General features: G+C 37.8%; 1 protein-coding gene across 1 annotated transcript in view; it reads left to right on the forward strand.

Annotated features, from left to right (window-relative positions):
* PPHLN1 (periphilin 1) overlaps positions 1-22,383 on the forward strand; it is a 63,119-nt gene that overhangs the window by 39,994 nt on the left and 742 nt on the right. The window lies entirely within an intron of this gene.

The raw sequence follows: 22,383 nt of genomic DNA on the forward strand, positions 1-22,383 counted from the left end.
AGTGATGACAAATGTGTCCCTGGTGTTAAAGTCATAATTGGAGCTATTCAGCATCAGTGTTGCACAAAAGGCTATCTCTTTGTTCTTCCTTCATGAGCACGGGTAGCAGGGATTCTTGAAATGTCTTATCTTGTCTAGACATCAAGTCTGTAACACTGTGTTAATTAGTCCATTATTATGTGTCCACTTTTCTTACATGTTGCATATTCAAGTTGGAGTGACATGTATTATGTCTTAAAATCTATTCTTTTCTGGAGGCAAATTTTACCAAATAACTATTTTACCAAGTACCCTTCTTGATTCTGTCAAAAAAATCAAACCTCTGAGTTTCCATTTCAGTTTGGCTAGTACCACAGATTTCTGGCATCTAAGGAATTAATTAAGTACAGGAATTAATACATTCATGAATGCTTTTTTATTCTTAATGGAATCACTGGCTGACTGGATGCTTTCAGTTCACCAATCTTTTTAAATGTTCAGCAGAACAATATTTTTTAATGTTTAAACATTTAGTTTAATTGCTTCTTTAGTTGACATTCTAAATTAACATTGCTTGTTAAGAGTCCTCAGTAGCATCAATGAGCTGTTGCCCTAATGGGACTGCCTTGCTGCTGGAAGATGCTGAAAATCAGAGATCTTTCTAAAGCTTGTGTTTGAAACTTCATAGCTATGGTGCATAGAAAGAAGGAAAAATGAGGGTGTGGCTAGGTCCAAGCTGTCCAAATTCTGTTTCCAGATCTGCTGTCTACCTCCTTTTCTTTTTTAGGTAAATTACTGACATCTCTGACCTAGAAGTTACAGTTGAGTAAGAAAAGCAGGTTTTAGCAGTTACAGTGTGTGTGTGTGTGTGTGTGTGTAGTTTGAGAAGAGCTGTGTCTTGTTCCCCGTCTTTGTCATAACTCTTGTTCTGGTAAGATCTATATAGCAATAGCTGAGTTTTCTTAGTGTGTGTAACACTTGTTAATGGGACTCTGTTCTCTGGAGATGCTGCTCTGAGAGAAGACTGACCTCTCACAAAGTGATATTTTACATTGAAAGGACTTTGTTAAAATTTTTGGTTTTAGTATCAACAAGACATGACTAAAATTTTACAGGCATTTCTGTCATAATAAAATAGCTACAGTTTGTGTAGTGTATGGGAGTTTACTTGCTCACTGCCCCCAACCCCTCCTGTGTCCTTTGCTAGTTTTGTTTTGCTTCAGGCAAAACTATTTTACAGTTCTTTAACAGTATAAAGATGAAAGAGGATGTAAACATGAAGTAGCTTCTGCATCTTGGCTAGGGATAAGCTCATGGTAAATGCATTGAAAAAGTTTTGTAAGACTTGGCTGTGACAGATTAAGTGTCTTAAGTTCTAGCAGTTTTAGTAAAATCAGTAAATTAATAAATTGGAGTAATGGGAATCCAGGAGGGGGTGAAGGAGTATGTCAGAGCTGGCCTTGGAGGTATCTTTTCTTTTGCAAAGCCTGCCAAGGGAAGCTGAGCAGGGGAAATGGTTACTGTTTCCTTTAGCTTGCTGATCTGCTTGTGCTGTTGCTCATTTCAGGCAAAATTATGTAGGTTAGAAAAAATTCCCCTAATTAAAATATAAGTTAAGAAGTAGGTGAGTTAAGTGAAGCTGAAGGAACTGGAACAGTAGCTAAAAACACATTAAAGGATTATTTCTGGTTGTGGATGAGGTCAGACATGCTTTGTTTCTGACAGGAGTAGAGCAGACAAGAGGAACAGGCCAGATGAGAGTAAAGATGGGGAAGCTGTAGATTATCACTCCTTCCTAGCTTTGCTGTTGTCCTTCAAACCTTCTGTACTTAATACACAGTGACAAGGCCTTAACGATGGACTCATCATCATCAGACTAATTTGGTTGGTAGTGTAGTACTACATGCCATGCCTCCTCTGAGCTTATGTTTATTTTACTTAAATGTAAGTTGTAATGAAGTGTGTTAATTTCTTTTTTCCTAATCAGGAAAACATGTGTGTCAGGTTTTGTTATTTTGCCTTAAGCTTCTCAGAAAAATTGATGATAACTCTTTACTTAATTATATCATCTGCCTATGTGGTTTATTAGTTTCCTTGTATCAGTATCCCTCTCCTTATGTATAAAAGTCAAGTGATTTATTTCTTTCTACATATTCTTAGACACCTTTTGTTTCATATTATTTCTGACCTGCTAATTTTTTCTGTCTTTTAGTATTTATTCTAATCTTCCTTTTTATCATTACAAAATAAAATCAGTCACATTCTAATGCTTATTTGATCTCTATGTTTCATGCTTGCCTTAAGGGGTTTTTTTTTCTTGGTTTTTGTGGGTTTTTTCGGTTTTGGGGTTTTTTTTTGTGCTGGGGTCTTCCAATTTTGCAAATATGACCTATTTGTTAGAAATTTGTGTTTTCATGTTTGTGAAACTACAAGAAGGAGAATATAAAAGGTTTGGTCAGTTTCTTCATTGTATCTTTTATTCTCCTTATGAATACATTTATTTAAAGCAGAATACTTGTAAAAGGACATGAAAACTTTAGCTACTTTCCTTTTCTTGTGTTTGGGCCACCATGCTTTAGAAGTTGTAATCCTGCACTTTCCATTTGTTCAGCTGTGTTCTATTCCCTTTCTGTGAATGTTAATGGGTTATTTGGTGTGCACTGCCCTGTTCATAATTACAAACTGCTGCATATGCAAAAGCAGTGCAACTCATTTTGCTCAGCACCTGAAGGTATGGTTTAATAAGGAATTATATTACCACATTGCAGATTTTTGCCAGCAGCTTTTTTCATTGGAAAGCTGATAAAAAGTGAGTGTTATTTAATATGTAGTGCTCATAGGGAAATACTTTTAAGAGAATTTAATACCAGAAATGTATGCATTTATCCAGTAACAGTGGGGTATTTCTTAGAGGGGATTGAATTAAATGTAACTCACCTTTAGCTTTCACCCCATTTATTGAAGATCATGTTTGCCCTATGTTTTTTCATGTAAATGGTTTTAGGCCTGTGCTGATCACATTATTTTGAAGTTGCCAAGTGCTGGCTATTCAACCCATTGAAAAATGTAGGGTTTTTAAGGTAGTGGCACTTCATTACCTGATCAAGCAGCCTGCAGACTGCAAGATCTCAGAGGATTGTTTGCTTAAAGGGCATTGTTTACAGGTGTTGCAATTTGGTGGCAGATCTCTGCAAGACTTAAATGGGAGAGGGCTAGTAATTAGGTACTTGATAAAATTGCTGGACTTAGTTGAAACCAAGAGAAATGTGGAAAAAAAGTTGTTCAAATCTGAAAGACAAGATCGACTTCTTGGTCAGATAAAGTGAAAATCTAAGGAGTTATTCATTAAATAGGATTTTTTCAATCAAAAGCTAGTAGTGAATGTTTGACTTGAAATTTCTGTTTCGGTTGTGAGAAACCCAAAGAACAAAAACAAGATGAAAGACTTGGAAACTATAATAGTGAGTGGGCTGGAAAAAAGAAAGATTAGTTTCAAGAGATGATGAGTGTCAACAGGATTGGAAAAGGTGTTAGAAAGAGAAGAAACTCACTAAAAATGTGTGGGCCTTGATATACAATTAGGAATTAATTTTGAGAAATTGCCTATGAAAGAACTGTCAAAAGTTGAGATGCTTGGAAGGATAAGCAGAATTGACACTGGCAAACCTCCTGGGAATGATGAAGGATAAAACCAGAAATGAATTGTCTGAGCCTTGATAAGGCAATAGTTCCTGTGGGAGTGAGGGTTATTGTTTTTGTGGGTTGGATCTTTTTGTTTGTTTGTTTGGGTTTGTTTCTTGGGGTTTTGGGGTTTTTTTTGATGGTGGGCTTTTATTGTTGGTTTTAATAACTTGGATTAATTCAGTGGATAGATCCTTCTCTCCAACTTGGTCCCCAGCTTATACTTGCTTTAACAGAAGGGCATTGGTGCGTTTAAGAAGTAGGTTAGCAGTGATTTTTTTTTTTAATTTTTGAACTGTTTTAAGGATTAAAGATATTTTTATCTCTTAGTAGGCTCAGTGCACTGCAGATTAATTTTTTATTCTTACAACCTACTGTCTCTTCAGCATTGTAACTAGGGAAACTTGCTGCTTCCTGGCTTGAAGCAGAATAAAAACAGAATCAGTCCCATATACCTAGTAATTAGATCCAGAAATTTAAACTCTCCCAGAAATAGCCCAAGCTTAAAGAATTACTGTCTAGCATCTCTACCCCCAAACACTGATTATGTGTTAGCTCTAACAGTATTCCTGATACAGTCTGAGCATTGATCTTCTGAAAGACTTAGAGAGGATACAGGAGTCCAAGTGGTGCTTAAAACAAGATATATATAGGGCACACAGAGCACACTGTCATGAGGAAAAGTTTCATAAAACCATATGTGATGACGGGATGGTGGTAACTGGGGAAACATGTAAAAACCCATGGAAAGTGGCAAATGAAAGGTAGTGGCAGGAGGGTAGGTGACAGGAAGGACTTGATGTTTGAAATGGAAGCTGGTTTCCATTTCTCCTGCACAGACAAGTACTTTCAGGCCTCAGGAGGTTGAAATAGACAGCAACAGAAGAGTGTCACACACAAAACCTGTAGGTAGGGAACATCTGCTGAAGTGTGAATCTGCAGTTTTGTGGGACTTTGTGTGTCTTTCACAGACTGTTCTTTATACAACAGAAGCTTGTTTTGTAGATGACAGCTTTCCTGGTGCTTGTAGTTTAATCCTATAACCCATTTGTAATTTGATTTATATACAACACTGACTCATGTATAAATATAGTATCATCTGTGACCAAAGACACTTTGCTGACAAGTTGTGTTTGTCACCTGGTTCTTTAATTTATGCTGTATCTCAGTGTCTCACCTAGCCTGATGTCCTCTTTCTTTTGGTGGTTGTTACATTGAGTAGGTTAAACTCAATATGTTTTAAAGATGATAAATTATGTCTATTCATTTTCTCTGACCTTTAAAATACAGGGTAATATTATAGTTTTAAAAGGTATCAGAATTGGGAACTTTTCTACAGTCTTAATTTCCTAAATTATGTGGGGGAAAAAATCTGTAGTTGCATAAGTTGCTTATGCATGTGCTGCTTCTTTAAGTTAAGATGATGAAAACATTAGATTTTTATCTTGGGGTATAAATGACTAATGTACATCACCATTTATTGCTGACCACAAAAGATCACTTTCCTGTTTTGTTTGACTCTTACTTGCATTGATGTGGTGACTTGAGTCCTCAGTGGTTATCTGGACATTCACTTGTATGGATATCACAATGGCATGCTTTACAAAATAAGGCATTAAAACAAGGGCCAGGGTTCCCCACAGGACGAAGTTTATGGTGTGCCTGCTTTACCTTTCTACTTTGACTTGGAAAGGCTAATACAGTCAGCCTCACTTGAAAAAAACAGAAAGTGAATACTGACAAAATCGAGTGGGTCATGTGTTGTTCCTGGTTCTTTCCTGTCTCACGCTTCTTGAGAAGTAGTGTTCATACATTAATTTTCTGCACTATTGAACTTCAAGTACTGCTCTGAATGACACTAATAACCTGTAATACATGGGTTTGATACTGTTTCTTCAAGGTTTAATTTGTTTGTTAGCAGTCTTTCCCCTTCTCCTTACTCCAGATAGCTTAAATACTTGTTTTCATTACAGCATAAAATGTTCTACTTACCTGTGTACTGTGTGCTTCCTTGACCACAACTACACACCTCGCAAGCAGTTCACCACCTTTGTATAATAAATAATTTATGTACTAACTTTTTTGGTCACATGCTACCTAAATTAAAAAAAAAAAAAAGTCCACTTAAGCATTTTTAAACACAAAATCATAAATAGATTAGGATATGCTGACACAAGCTTTTCAGTGATCATCTCCAGCTGGAAATTTGCCCATTTTATTATGTTTCTTCTTCACTTGGCTTCTTGGAGAAACTATCTTATGCAATCTCAGTATCTGTGATGTGTATCTTTTGACTCTATTGTCTGATTTCAACTAAATTCAATTTAGGCATAAACCAAGATGATTAGTTGTTACAAGCATTATGAAAATAGGCAGTAACAGAAACTGTACGAGTTCCAATGGAGACCATATTATGATTGCACCCCATTCTACATCAAGAAGCCCCTTACACAAGTGCTGCAGTCAAAACCAACCTGCAGCACTGCAGACTTCAGTTTGGTGGCAACCATAGTTTGAGGAATTGAATCCCTGTATTTACTGTTCCCTTTGCTGGCACAGTAGTCTTTGTGGGGCTTGACCATGAACCAGATTAAGAAAAAGAAAGAAGAATTTGCGGACGTTTACTTAACTAGTTCTCTTGGGCACTGTGTGCTTCCTTAAATGTGCCTGCTGCCACAAGAGGGTAGCCACCCTGTGCTGTGTGTCAAGCCACTGCTGTCTCTGAACATTCAGTATCCTGAAAGTACTGCTTTAGACACAGTAATTTGATTATCAGGCAGAAATCTATAGAAAGCTGTAATCTTTGATGTTATTTGCACAGAAACTGTTTATTCTTATCATTGGGAAGATAAAAATTGAAGAAGTTGTTTTTCAGTTGCTAAAGCTGCCATGATCAGAACTGTCATCTTCCTTTAAGACACCTCACCATCTTCTAACATTGACAGGATTGGTTGTACATATTTTTGGGAATTAACTCACTTGGAAGCACTAGTGAATCATTAAACACCCTCAGAACAGCCCCTTTCACCTGGCCTGTTGGAGCCAGACTTTGATTTATTGTGAAGCAAGATGGCCCCTAAGTTTTTGGAACTATTTCTAGCTGAGGAATGAGGTGACCTCGGAATTGGAGGGTGGAGGATATCTGGAAGAGATCAAAGGATTTATGGTGACAGGAGAGGTTAGTAACTGAGTGTGGGAAGCAATGAACAAGGGTGGGACTGGACTCGCAGTTGGAAAAAAAAAAGAGAGATTTTTGCCAAGATCAGGAACTGCAGCCAAGAGGGTGGGGGAAGGAATGAGATGGGGAACATGGGTGGAGATGGGAATTAATTCCACAGAAGCTCTAAAGCCCATGGGCAAATGCAGTGGAGTTTCTCCCTGGCTGGAGGGTGGAGACGCTACATCATGCAAGAAAACCCATTGCTATTTCTGGTGCCAGAAAAAAGTGGGGAGCAGTCAGGTGCTTCCAGCTTGGTGTCTTCCTCTCTGGATGCCCTCGAGGTGTCTGCAGGAAGCTACAATTGTAAGGCAGGAAATGCAGCGTTCCTGCATCAAGTACCTGGAGTTGCTTACCAAAAAATGTGATGAACATGCCATTCACTGCTGTTGTTCTGCTTGGTTCAGTTTACTGTATTTGTCATCAACTAGGATGTAAATGTAATGTAACTTAATGTAAAAATGAGCTTTTTATTAAATTATTAATCTGCTTACCCAAGTGTAGGTCTAGCCATAACTCAAAAATGCCCTGACAATTTTTTTTAATGCTTTTCATAGTTTTTGTCAAATTTACTCTTAGGCATCACTACAGCTTACTGTACAGTTTTTCTTTTTCTTATATTGATATGGAAGAAGATTTCTTGCAACTGTGTTTTTTGCTAAAATCAGAAGCAGAGATAAGCAAGTAATTATCTGGTGTCTCATGACCCAGATAAGTTACTAAAAAACCCTGCACTTCAGGAGTGTTCCTTTCTGCTTTAAGGAGGATGGAGTTTTTGCTACCCAGAAAAGCATGTATCATTATACTGAGCTGGCTCTGAAGCTTTTAAATGTGTGTAGGTGTTACTCGTGTCACAGTAAGCAGCCAGAGCAGTGATCCCAAATAGAAGTATCTTATCTGCTGTAAAGGTTGTTCTAAGTTATTCCTAACAAAACATATGTGCATATTGCTGAGGAGTTATACTGAGATATGCCGAGGTCTGGTGGGGATAAAGTGCTGAGCTTGGTTTTGTCTCCTGTGGATCAACTAAGATTTTAAAAGAGGCAAGGACATTTAGCATATTACCCCCGAGTATGAGTACTCAGTGTCTGGTGTCAGGTGAGGTTTTATGGATGTAAGGATAGAAACTTCCATTGGTATGTTTGCAATTAATTTCACTATGGATCACTCAGCAGGCAGGTGTAACTAGTAAGCAAGTAGTTTTTTACTGTATTCCTTAAAGCTGCTGTATTACATATTACATTCAAGCTCTGAAAGAACATGTGTGCATATGTACATAATATATAAGTGGGCAGTGTTTCCTTTCTTTAGATAATGTTTCCATGCAGTTATGGAACATACCTTTTGTTTATATTTTCCTGTTTGGTAGCAATGCAGGAAATGTAAATGCATTTCTGTCATGAGGTGATACAAAGATGTTCATATAATTCAATTGACTTAAAATGTTTTTTTCAATGAATTTTTGATTTTTCAAGGTACTAGGGTTATATGAGAGCTTGAGTAAATACTTGCTAAGGGGATGGGGAGGACCCAGATAAAATTGTGGGAGAGTGAACATAGTCAGAGATAGTAGTGCTTTCTTTCTTAGGTATTTATTGGCCAACTGCAGGGTCTTCGGAGCAGCAAGAGTGATTTGGCTTTGTCCACAGGGCAGTTTGCTGAGCACTCGTGAACTAAGGTGAACAAAAAAAAAAAAAAAAAAAAAAAGGTAAACAAGTGAAAAATATTAATACTACGTTGAAATAATATAAAGAGATTAAATTGATTATGTTAAAACTAAGCAATAGTTCTAAAATCAGGTTTAGGTGCATTGCAGCCAACAAATGGAAAATGTTTGTTGTGTTTTCTTCATCAAAAGAGTAAGCTGTTGACTTACCCTAGAGAAGGCAACTTTTTTTCCACCTTGAACAGTTGCTGTTATTATTTTACAAAGTCCATGGTACTATTAAATACATAAATAAATTAAATAATTCTTTGTTTAGTGTGGGGTTTCACCCCTGGATTGGGATGACCCCGAAAGATGGAAAAGTCCCTCCTCCAACCTGTGCCTTCGAAGAAAGACTCAGTAGTCTTCTGTTGTCTGTTCTCAAGGTTGTTTATTGTTGGTTATCTACAAGATTCTTCTCCCTGAACTGCTGTGGCCCGTTCAGCAGCTCAGACAAAGGCACTCTCTGCCCTCCCAGGGGGCTGGTGCCATCTTTTATATCATAGATTACGTACTACATGTTTATGCTTTTTCTCCAATACCTACTATCTATATTGAATGGTGACTTTCTACTCTAAACCAATCTGTGAGTGCCAACATCACCAAAGACATGGAGGTTAGGAAGGAGAAAGAAAGAGGACAGGGCACACCCAAGTCCCTCCATCTTAGATCTCCTGACCCCCATGTACAAAACTTGGACCCCTGCGTACAAGGCTTAAAACCCCCCTGTACAGCACTCAAAAATCCTTCCTTTCACTTCGTGACTACTTCTACTATGCTATCTAAACTTGTGTGTGTGTGGCTTGTAATTCTTCATACAGAGTTAGTAACTTGTTACATGGGCTAAGATCAAAACCCCACGTGTGTCTTTGGCTGCATGCCAGGGTCTCAGAGCCCCCTGCCAGCGGCTCTGGCCATCCAGGACACCCAGAGGAGAATCCTGGGTTCCGACAGTTTAGTATGTAAATAAATTCTTTGTGTACACTTATCCTTGAAACAGCAAAATTCCATACCAGCTGTCTTAAAAATAGAAAGTTTGCAATGTTTATACCTTTATGTGATTTGAAGGAACAACAAGCCCACTGGACTTTCTAATTTAAATGAGAGTATAATTCATTTTCATTGTTGTGTTTTATTTAATTTGGCTTGCTCTGTTTTAAATAACTAAATATTTTTTTCCTTATTTAATTCTGATTCCAGACAGTATAGTTCAGTCTTTATTAGCATGAGCTGTTCAGGTGTTTTTGGTCTTGGCTTTTTTATTTGTTTGTTTGTGTTTAGCTGGGGGTTTTTTTTATTTGTCTGTGGGTTTTTTTTGGTGTTATTGGGGGTGGTGTTTGTGTTTTGTAAGTTCTGGAAGGCTATGTGAAGGAAGGAATGCTTTGTTTTTTCAGGATATGTTTATATGAATCACCTCTATGCATTCTGTATCTTTGAGAACACGTGGTAATTTTGTGTGATGTAAGGTTAAAAGGTAAATGGTATGGTACTGTTTCTTTTGGCTATTGCATTAAAGTGTTTGACCTTTAGCAACCTGTCTTTATCTTAGGCAGTAAACTGTTTAGTTCTGCTTATCAAAAGAGACTTCACTGCTCTCTTTCCATGCTGTTCTCATCCAAAACACACTGTATCAATCTGGCATCAGTAGACTTTATCAGCAGCAGCTATATTCTCTATAGAGATTAGGCATAAAAAGTTTGTCTTGTAGCAGTACATTTTATTTAGTGAATATTTTCATTTGTAGTTCGGTGGTTTCCAGTTTCATTATCTAGTTTAGATCTTCTTTTGTATTACCTCCTTATTACCTTACTCTTTCCCACAGTTTTAGCTGTTTGACTTGAAATTACTTTGTTTTGTGTCACTGTAAAGTGAGTTATTTTAGACTATTCACACTTACCCTATGTAAGGTTAAAATGGCAAAGTAAGTATCTTTGCAGATTTTTGGCAGATTTTCTAATTACTTGGGGATCCCTTCAAATCATAACATGGTGGTGGTAATTTGAAACTTGATTAAGTTAAACAAGTTCCCCATACCTCCAGTTGTCTGTGTGATTTACAAAAGTGAAGTTCTTCACATTAGAGTATTGGCCAGAGGCAGAATTTGCTGTATCTCTGAAGTGGCCATAATTGATATTCAACAAATCTGTAGCCTGCAGGAAGCTGACACAGTTTGAGGGCAACTGCTAGTTTGTTCTAGTTTTTGTTTTTGTTTTTTTTTTTTTTTTTCATTGACTTGTTAATTCACATGATGTTCTACTGTTGTTACTAGTAAACAAATACTGTTACCATAACCAGCCTCCCTGTTTATATTTGGAGTAAATAGGATATTTCATTAAGTAAATTCAAGAAGACTGAGCCTAGACTGCTTGTATCCTTGTGTCAGCATTCATGTGTCTGGCAGGAGCAGGGCAGTGATTGTCCTCCTGTACTGGGCACAGGTGAGGCAAATCCTCTGTCCAGTTCTGGGCCCCTCACTGCAAGAAGGACATTGAGGAGCTGGAGCTTGTCTAGAGAAGGGCAACAGAGCTGGTGAAGGGGCTGAAAATCAATTCTTATGAGGAGCTCCTGAGAGAGCTGGGGGTGTTTATACTGGAGAAAAGGAGGCTCAAGGGGACCTTATCTCTCTACAACTGCCTGAAAGGAGGTTGTAGCCAATTGGGGATCAGTCTCTTCTCACAGGTAGCAAGTGACAGGACAAGAGGAAAGGGCCCCAGGTTGCACCAGGGGAGGTTTGGGTTTGATATTAGGAAGAATTAACCAAAACAGTTGTCAGACATTGGAACAGGGTGCCCAGTAGAGTGGTGGAATCACTACCCATGGTGTATTTGAAAGATGTGTAGATGTGGCGCTTGGAAACCAGGTTTGGTGGTGCACTTGGCAGTGTTATGTTTACAGGTGGACTCAATCTTAAAGGTCATCCTTAATGATTCTGTGATTCTGAGTTTTATCTCCCAAGCATTGGAAATATCTCTCTTACTTTTTGACTTGGTAGATTTGTTGCATTGTGTTGCTACCAAAATTTGTAGGTGTCAAGCATCACAGAAAGCTGCTCTAAGCTGTCTGATGAATACAGAGCTAAAGCTCTCAAAAAGAAACCCCAGCACAGAACAGTATTTGATGATCCCAGTTTCTTCTCTTTTTTATAAGAACAGATTGAAGCCAGACCCAAAAAGAACCAAATCTTTTCAGTGTATGCCAGAATCCAAAGACAAGCAAGCACTTCAAAAAGTCATGAGTGTGTTTGTGTATCTTGCCAAGTTTGCTCCCAGTCTGTCCTCTGTCAATTCACCCACCCCATCAGACAACTTCTGGAAAATGTTCAGTGACACTGGATTGAATAGGGCACAAGACATTCCTTGAATGAGTTTGATAGGTAGCAGTTCTTGTGCTGAAATGCTGCAGCATTGCGTAACTGTCTCATTAAGAAAAGCTTGAAAAGAGGCTGTAGAGAGCCAGTGTTCTTAGAAGATGTTTTTAAGTACAAAATGGGCTTGTTTTTCCCGATGAAAAAGGCAAGTGATTTTCAAACTCTTTTGAACCAGCTAATCACTGTGATTCTTCAGTATTACTCATGAGCGTAACCCAAACTTACCGAATAATTAATTCCAAGTACCATGGGATACCGTCAGTGGTACATCCACTCAGTAAATGCAGAACTTGTACTACATTCCCTTGGAACCACAGTGGGTAATAGCTGCCCTAAGACATATGATTTACTAACCATAAAAAACAATCTCTACTCCTTGTGGCTTTCTCTTTAGGGAGAGACACGCTTTCTGTTTTTACCAATTTTTGTATCAGATTTCTGCTTCCAAATTGATGTGAAAATAACTAGAATTGTGGGAACAGATTTAGAAGGAGAGAATTTGTGTGTTGAATGTGAAAAACACAGAAAGAATGAACATTTTTAGAATAAGAAATGAGGCTTCATCATACAGGTTCTCTGACCTACTCCATCCCCAGTCATTGTGTGCCAGCTTCACGTTCTGTTTCTGTATATATTTTGTATTTGACTGAAGTTACATACTAAGATGTGCAAACATTTAAACACAGATCCCATGGGCTCTGTGTGTCTGGGTTAGGTGGAAATTCTTGGAGTGTTTCCAGATGAGCTCAAGGTGGACACACTAGTGTAAAGCTATAGATAAACATTCTCTTTAGATGTCATCCATAGCTGCTCATCACTTTCTCACCCAGGATAGGTGATTCCTCCCTGCAGCCCAACTGATGTACCAGCATGTGACCTAATCAGACTGGTTTTGCCTAAGAATTCATTTTAGGAGTAGTCCTGTATATTACTGGCTCCCGCAAACAAGTGGGGTGATGGTTTCTGGCACAGGGATGCTGACAGCTGGGAAGAGGGAATAGCCTTTTCAGCTGACACAGCTGCATGTGGAAAAATATATCTATCCACAAGCTAAGGAAAGATTAGAGAAGTATTCCAAAATAATTTACTTTTTTGTTCATTTTGTTTTAGATTTGAAATGAGTACTTAAATTAAATGATGAGTAACTATTTCTAGGGTAAAGGCAGGACAGTGACTTGGACATGAAAAAAAATTTGATTCGTTATTGAGGCACTAATAAAACTGATTTGTGAGGCTAATATAATGTGTGAAGTAATTATAAACCTTCAGAAGCAGTAAGGTTTAACATAAACTAAGCCATAAAATGTTGGTAATCGAACTAATTTTTTTTCTTGCAGCTGTTGCTTTTCTTTTCTGAGAAGCTGTCCATTACACACAGTAGTTTACTTGTTTTGTGTAGTATTTTCTTTATGCTGCATATGTGATGAAAAAAACCTACCCTTTGGCATGCAATTTCATACTTGCTTTAGCATTTTTTTAACCATTAAAGAAAAATTTCAAGTTGCTCTTTATAGAGTGATGGGGAGGAAATCTTCTCTTGTAAGGACTGGTTCTTAAATTCATAGATCCACCAGCTTTGAATTTGTATTAGCAATGCTTTTGCCAGTTAATTGTGCTCTAATCTGCTCAGAGTTGCTCTTAATTGGAAAGAAAGGGATGTTGGTGTTTGTTTGTTTGTTTGTTTATTTGTTTTTTATCACTGCTTATTTTCATTGTGCAATTGGAGAAAACACAGGCAATCCACACCTCAGGATAAAATGCTATCTTGCACATTAACAAAAAGGAGCCCACTTAATGCAGAATGTTGTTGAATCTGAGAATATTTGTAGCTGAGGATATTTGTTGAAATTGAAAGTGGAATGACTTGTTGAGGGAAAATAAGTCATCACAAGTCAGTTTTGGGTAAAATCAAATGAATAATTTTTGATCTTGACTCCAACACAGTCAATCTGTGTGGATTTTGAACTACTGTACAATTCATACAAAATATTTGTCTGGTTTTATGATAAGAAAGATTAGTTTGTCGTTTTGTTGTTGCTGTTAATATACGGCCCATTCTGCTGAAGCTGAAATGATTATCACTTTCCTTTATGGTCAGGAGACATAACTGAAAATTATTTAAAGCATTTTTAACAAGACAATTAACATAGAGTAGTCTTTTGCAGATAAACTTCACCCTTCCTGTTTTGAATGGAGCAATAACTTTACTCTGGATCAGATTTAGGAAGTGGCTTTCCATCAATTCAGTATTTTATAAATAAAAAGTTGTAGGGTGAGGCCCTTCCTTTGGCATAAAGCTGATTATTTCCTGTTTAATCCTAAACTGGTGTATTTCAACTAATGGAAGTTTCCTAGCATCTGTTGGAGAGGAGAGTTTTTTGGATTTTGTTTTCATTTATGCTCCTACAAAAATACAGTTTCTGTGTTTGCATATTATTATAGAACAAAGAGAAATTATTAGCTATATAAATAGTTGCCCTTTTACAACTTCTGGACTTGGCTGCACAGTTGTTTGTACCATAGTATTTTTAAACATACAGCTGGGTATTCTTCTGCATGAGCTGCAAAGATGTCATTGACACATCTTCAAGATCATCAGTTCTTCCAGTGAGATTTAGAAACTGATCAATTGTAATTGCAATGCGTTTTTTGATTTCATATTTGTCATCTCCTTGCACAAGGCACACGCTTTCTGTAAGAAGAGGCAGAATTTAAACTTGTACTGCTGTTTTACCAAAGGAACACACAAGTTAATATATGAAGTAACTCTACCCTCATCCAACACATCTGTTGTAAAGAAACCTATGAAATCGAGGCCACACACAAACTGGTCTCCAAGGACCTGTAGTTGGTGTTAAAATGCTGTTATTATGTGGTCTGATTGGTTTAGTAAAGAATAATCTCCAGTAAAACCATGTAACATAATAGTCCTTGCTCTCCCACATGGGAGCTACTTCTGCTTGACTAAGCGAGACATTGCTTTAAGAAGTAATAATACACTTGTTCTTGCCAAAATGTAATATTAAATGAAGTGTATAATCATGTACATTTCTGTTGTGTACCGGTTCTTGTTCATTTAAACATTTGGGTCAAGTCCTCCACCATAGTATTAAAAAAATAGTAAACGCATGGATTTCCTAGCAATATATTTAAAATAAATTCTTGCTCCTTGTTGAAAACTTGTATGTAGTAGTTCTAAAGCAATGAGTAACTACTTAGAATTTGTAAGCTTTCATAAATGAAGACTCTCTTTTCCAAATAGTACCAACTTTTGCTATGATTGTTCTGAATTATGACAGCCTTGCTCTACAGATTTGTCCTTGGGTAACCACAGCCGTAAACAGGTTCTGCACTTGCTGAGGGACTTCACTTTTTATTGCTTTTTAATTACATTATTCTTTAGGTCTCCTCAACAGTGTCATACAAAAGCTGTATGTTCATTTTTAGATTGCTCTATAAACATTGAGCAAAGGCACAAAAAGGTGTAACTTTTAGTTTGGATGGTGAAGGGCAGAAGAAGGGAGCTGAGGCAGCTGCAGGCTCTCCTGAGCAGCGGTGGGCTCCGCTCCATGCAGACCCCGTGGCTTCGCTGTAACTGCATGGCTGTCAGGAGGAGCATGGTGTGAAGCAAAGCAGTGTCTAGATGGTGTCTTGAGCTTAAACTGGAGGTCATGGATTCACACAGGTAATAATTCTGCCCACATGTTTTCTGCCCAGTGCGTGTAAAGGACCAGGGTTGTGTCTCAGGACCCAAGCCAACTCTTGAAGATTTTCAGCTTTGAAAATGTATTTGTAAACTCAACAGTTGGTCACTGTTGATACAGACACCCGCCTCTCAGTTTTACAGAGCACTTTTCGTAGCAGAATTCTGCTTTTAAATGAAGGGGAATTCTTGTGGTTGGCATTGTTTCAGGCTTCGTGTCCTCTATCAGATTAGTTTGGCCAAAGGGATGAGTGATGCTGTGACCTAGAGGTGAAGCGCTGTAAACCAGCTGAACAGAAACACTGTGGCTCCCAGCACCCTCCCCTGCTGCACTTTGCTCACCTGCTGCCCCCATGTGTTGCCAATACTGGTCCTTGAGGACAAAGTGGAGTTCAAATCTGAATTCCTGTGTCATTTAAAGTGAGGGGTCTGTCAATGTCTCTTCCACACAAGGGGCTTGCAGGAGACTTTTTAGTCAGGTATTTAGATGCCGAAAATGGTGGGTGTTATTTCTGAAAGTTGATTAAATCTATTTAAGTTCCTAAAAAGGAACTTGAAAGTTTCATTGGAAATGGAGGCAGAATTGCATTGAAGTGTAAATAACTTTATTAATTTGAGTATCTTCAGTAAGAAGCAACTTGACATGAAATTGTTCATTATTACATAATAGATTAAATAACTTGTTTCCTTCAGTTTGCATTTCAATGAGTATCTAATTGGTCTATAAACACATTGATTAATGGGTGCACAAAATATTACATGGATACAGGGCAAAATTGTTAGTGTGTTTTTAAGAAAGGAATAGAGTACACTTCTTGATATTTTATAGTTAAAAATTGTATGCCATTGTGAACTGTATACTATCATAACCAAGCATTGAATTTGTTCTATGTTAATCTACTTTTTTTGTAAGCATAAAAAATAGTTCATTTTGGTTGAAAATCAGTTTTAAATGTCTTGATCGTGAAAATTGTCTGCAAGTGGTTTAATGACAGTTCTGAGCATTCCTTGTACTGTGGATCTATAAACTTATATTTTGTACTCATAACCATGACAGTACAATTACATTGCCACTGCACTGTCTGTGTACTCTTCTAGTAGAGGATTAACTTATTGTACTTTGGAAGAGTAAATTTTGGGTTAGTTAATGAAATCTAATTTATGTGGTTGAAAAAAATTTCCAAGATAACACATAAATAAATGAAAAAGAAGGGATTTGGGGAGAGATAATAATTCCTTTTAAAAGATGCCATTGACAAAGAAAAAGCTGTGATAGTGGCGATTCAATGTTTAGTAGTTTCCCAATTTGCTTAAGCTTACATGCACAATAAAAATGCAAATTTGACTGCATATTCAATCAGGTTAGAGTTAGGTCTACATTACAAAAACATTTGTACAAACGTACTACATACAAATACATTCTGTATTGTTTTTAGTTAGGAGTAGAAGAAAAATTACACCTCATAGTCTGTCTCACTCATGTTAGGAAAAGCTGACACAAACGTGGCTTGGTTAATAGAAGACTGGTTTGTCAGACTCATTTTAGGTCTGCTAAGGAGGGGAAATAAGAAGCTGGTTTATACCACCAGAGGGCTATACCAAACCAGCTATCATAGTTAAAGTGAGGGAACAAAAGCTGTTATCTCTGTCTGGTGTAGGGGGGCCCTGGGGCATCAGTGAAGTGAAGGAAATTCCCAGCAGTTTGCTCATGGAGTGTCTGGAATGGACAGGGTATGGCTCTCAAACTAGCACAGTACTTGTACTCTGCATGTTGATGCTCTGCCTTTCAGTGAGAAATCAAACAGCTACCAGTGAGCATGTTGCTTCTTTCCTCCTTGCATGCAGTATTTGATACTTGTGGGAAATATGCCCTTAGTAACTGAAAAGCTTCTGTCTTCTGAAAGATAATATATTAAATTAGTATTGTGTGAATCACAGATGCAAAATTGCGATTGCTGGGCATGTTGGGTCTTCTCAAAGTGAGTTAGTATCTAAAGGTTGCAGGCTATTTAATGTGGTTTCTGAGCCACAACCCTAGCTCCTTCCCCTGTGGTAACTGAGCCTTGGGGGTCTTTGGCCTTTGGATGAGGAGCTGAGAACAGGCATCACGAAGATGTGTACTGACTCACAGGCACTGATGGTGGGCTGTGTACACATGGTGCAGAGCTGCCCAGAGAGTCTAGACTTGCATCATGTTGCTCTGAAGGAGTTCTGTGGAGGAGAGAGAGTGTTAGATGAATCTTGAGATGTATGGAATGCTATAAATACTCAAAAAAACTCAGAGGAAAGGTTGTGAGGAAAAAGATCAAGATGTTGGAAATTACAGATGAAATCATAGGCATCAATTTCGCTTGCTAAATCATCGTATCTGCCTAATGGATGTGGTCTTTATCATGTTTGCTGGTCCTGCTTGTCTTTGTGAGCAGAAATACCCCCTTCTGCACTGGAGCTTGCCCATCTCCTGCTCAAGCCTGGCATATGCAAGTCTCTGAATGAATTCTGTTGAAGAGGCTTTCATGTGTGCATGAATCCAAGAGCACTCAAAAAAAGCGCCACAGTGTCATACTCATTCAAAACCGTATTTGGAAAGTGCTTTAATACCTGCATATAAAATAAAACACATCCATTAGAACAGTTCTCCCAGAAATGAGAAGTGGAGATTCATTTGAGTCCTTTCTGAATCAGGAGAAATTTGTGTCTCCCATTTGCTACTCAGTTCTACTTTCTACCAGCTATGGACATGAGAGATACAGAGGCTAACTTCTGCATCCTGCTGGGACCAGTCTTCCAGAGAGTCATTCCAATTATCAGAAAATTTCCCTCTTGTTTCTCTTTTCCTAAAAGCCTGTTTAGAATAGATACTGTGGTTTTAGCTGTTCTGAGTCACCTTGAGAAGTTAAAAAAACTTCTTTGCACAGACTGCAGAGCTAAGCTAGGGAAACTTGGTGCATGGGTTGAAATAAGGCTTGTCCTCATCCCCTTTGAATACCATTATTTGGTCTTGCTGTTGAAATAAAGCTGGCCAGGTATGCAAGATTTTGAGATCAAAAAATGATTCTTGTAGCCTGTAGTTATTTGCAGGGGAGGACATAAGTTCTAATTTGCACTAGAAATTGTCATTACTGTTTATATTATCCAACAGCTCTTTTGCACAAAGTGTACGTGTGGCTCTGGAACAGTTTTGAAGAAAAACATGGTGCTGTGCTAGTCAGAAAATTATATGGACTCTGTCAGTGAGTGGTAGGCATGTTGTCAAGGTATTCCCTAGCCATGTGTAATTTCACCCATCAGCAAAGCCATTCATCCTTCAGTTCAAGCCAAGACGACTTTCAGATTATCATTGAAAGAGGGATATGGCAGTCAAAGACGTGAGCAGTCCCCATGTGCTTGCTTCTGCCCCCCTTTCTTCCTGTTCAGAGGTTAACATTCCACACCTGAGCTGGAGGAAGAGAGTGTTTGGTGTCCATAATTTTTTCCATGGCAGTGTCATGCATTGTAATTCAAGACACTGTTGATGGCACTTTGAAGTTCACTGTGAAAATTGGCATAGAAGTAGATAAGGGAGTTCTCAAAAGTTTCATTCCGCCTGGGGAGTTCTGGGGCTTGATTGCCTCCAACCTGGGCAACTGACATCTCCATTGCTCTAACTAGGTCTGGAAGTAAATGTCTTCTAGCTATATTTAAACAGTTCTAAGTGCAAATTTTGGTTTAGCTTTCTCAAGTAAATGAGATGTGTTCACAAACATATTGCAAGTGCATCTCAACTTTATATTTGCATCAGGTACTTACACAGAGAATGGCACAGCAAAGGGCTGATCTCAGCCAGAGCGTCTATGCCCTTATCATGTAACATTCTAAAATTCCATGGGAATAATATAAAAGTATGCATATTTGTGATCCTGTGACCTCACAGATGCCAGATGTGCTGATTTTGGAAAACACTTCAAAGAACTTGAATTCAGCTTAAATACTTGCCATGCACAGGAGAAGCTAGAGTGCATATATCTCTATAGATATATACAGTGTGTCTGTATAAAATTATATTTACATATTTGGAAGTAGAACAGCTGTTTCTACTTCTTCATCTACTTACTAAAGTTTTACACGCTCTTCTCATTATGCTGGTGCTATAGCTTAGGTCAGAGAATGAATGTGTGCTAGGGCCACAGTAAATGATCACTAGTGGCTCTAGCTGCTTTCAGGATTATCTGATTTATATGTCAGACAGAATAATCATGTCATTGGCATCATTCCCTTTCTTGTTTTTCATTTTTAAAATGTTATTTCTTCTTTCTCCACACATGGAATCATTTTCAGGTTTTAGTTCCAGATGTTTACAGATGAGCTTTCCATGGTCTGAGCTCAAAATCAATATCAGCTGGAATTTTAAAGATGGGGTTATTTTCATATGTTGTTGGGTCACAAGTTCTTCCAATATTTTTGTCCAACAGAGAGCTCTTTTTGCATGGTTGGAATCTTTTCTGCAGTTTTCTTTCTTCCTCAAGCATCACATTCTCATCTTATTACTCTGAAATAGCCTCCTTTTCTTCTTTCTAACGGTAGATATTAATGTCATGCCACTGTTCCTCTTCTTTCAAGAGCTTTCAGTGCTTTCACAAATTTTCCAAGTAGTTGATTGTACCATTAAGCTGTAATTAATTAACATACTCTGTATTGATATTCTTGTAATTGATAATCGCCATTTCCTCCTGAAAAGCACAGTAACATAACTCTGAAAGTTGGTAGCTGTGCCTTGACTTCAGACATAATCTATTTTGTGAAGTTTTCACTTTAGGACCATAGCTCACAGTTCTTTCAGTTGTGCTGATGCATCTGGTTTTAGACTTGAATCACTGAATCACATTAGTGGTGGGGGGGAAGTAATTTTAAAAGGGAACATCTCGGTGATGCAATCTACGTTGCAGCTATACAAATAGATTTATCAGCACAATTGGGATGTTGCAGCTATACAAATAGTTTTATCAGCACAATTGTGATGGGGGCAGATTGTACCAGAAGGATCAGAATTAGCAGCTGGGGTAGAAAGCTTGTTGAGAGAAAACTGCTCAATTATTCTTAGAGGAGCTGAGCTGTTTCCTTTGTTTTCTGTTGTTAAAAGTGCCTTCCTGCTCCACCTTTGCCCTCTTCCCCCTAATTTAGGTAAATTCTATTTTTTAAAAGTCTTTTGCCGCAAAGTATTGAAAATGTTCATCTCTTAGGTGAAGGTGTTTCGTTTCCAGATGGTTGTGACAGCAAAGTGACTTCTGACTTTGGATTCAGCGATGACAAGGGCTCTCTTGATTCTCTTCCAAGTCTTCTTTTGTGGAAGTTTGGAAGAAAAATGTCCTTAGATCAAGCTAGTATTTATATGCTAAGAGTCAGAGAATTTCATCTAGGCTAGTTCTTTGTGGTGTGTGGGAGAAGTAGCAGGTAGCACTATTTGCCTTTAGTTTGCAGACCCGTGAAAAGTAGAGCATTTCCTTCAGTTGTAGCTTTGGGTGCATCCCTGTGCAGCTCTTTCTGAGCTTTTTCTTTGGGAAGAGAGAAAAAACCACAGATATTCTCTGTTTGAAGTTTTTACAACATACCATGTTTTACTTGCTGTGGAGCATGAGCTCTGAGAGTCTGGCTTTTGTGCTGTTATTTTACTACCAAAGAACTACAAAGCAGGAAACAAACCTAAAAAAAATGCCATGCACATTTCCACACTTAAAAATGTTTGGCTTAAGTTTGGTTTGGGCTACACTCTTCTTTTTGACTTGTTACTCTCCACTAAAGTTCAGTTCCTTCCAAAAGGTTCTCTTTTATTTTGCCAACTAGTGTTTGAAATAAGGTCTGATCTTAAACTGTTTTCCAAGACTATGCTATTAAGCAATTAACAATTATCTGCATTAAAGGTATCGTGATAATCATTGTGTTTCTAAGAACAGTTCAGTTTTGTACAGAATGTTGGGGTTTTTTGCTGTTTGCTGGCATTAAGATGCTTGAGCTGACCTCAGACTGGTTCTTATGAATGGGTTCTTAGGGTGGGTTTTCACTGGGGGAGGGATGGGTGGGCTTTGTTTCGTTTTTTCTTTCGTTTTTAGTAAAGGGGAATTGCTTACATAGAGATGTATCATTTCTGTTCACAATATAGATAAATGTGAAAAGAAAGGGTTGCGCATCTCTATGAAAAACAAGTTCTAAGACAAGCAGACAATACCAAAAGATAATCATACTTGGAAGAATATAAACATTTTAGCTTTTTTCCCTCAAAAAAGATGTTTGGAGATAGAAAACTTACTTATCTTCAGTCAAAAAGTTAATGTGTTTTCTAAATGGAAATTGGCCTAAGAGGTTTGAAAATGAGTTGCATCTGGCAGTTGGAAGACTTTGAGAAGTTCCTTTTTTGCTGGGTGTTCAAATGAATAAACTTAGCTGCAATCTGGAAAAAAAAATTAAATGTCACTGTCTTGCTTTGGAAATTGCATAAGAGTATGGTAATATGTTTATTGCTGAAAAACAGTTGCAGAGATAATGAAAAGTTAGTTCACCTCAAATGTGGTGCATGGCTGACTTGCAAACTTTCCATTCTTTGTGGGAGAAGGTTAGATGTGTTCAGGTAAACCACTGCCAGGACTTCTTTAATCCTTAGTGATTAAAAGCATCCAAACTAATTAAAGTCTTCTTTGTCAAGGAGTTCTATAAGAAACAGATATCCAACAAACAAACAAAATTTGGTGAAAAAGGAT

Source organism: Motacilla alba, chromosome 1A (genome assembly GCF_015832195.1).
Source record: "Motacilla alba alba isolate MOTALB_02 chromosome 1A, Motacilla_alba_V1.0_pri, whole genome shotgun sequence".
Lineage (NCBI taxonomy): Eukaryota > Metazoa > Chordata > Aves > Passeriformes > Motacillidae > Motacilla > Motacilla alba.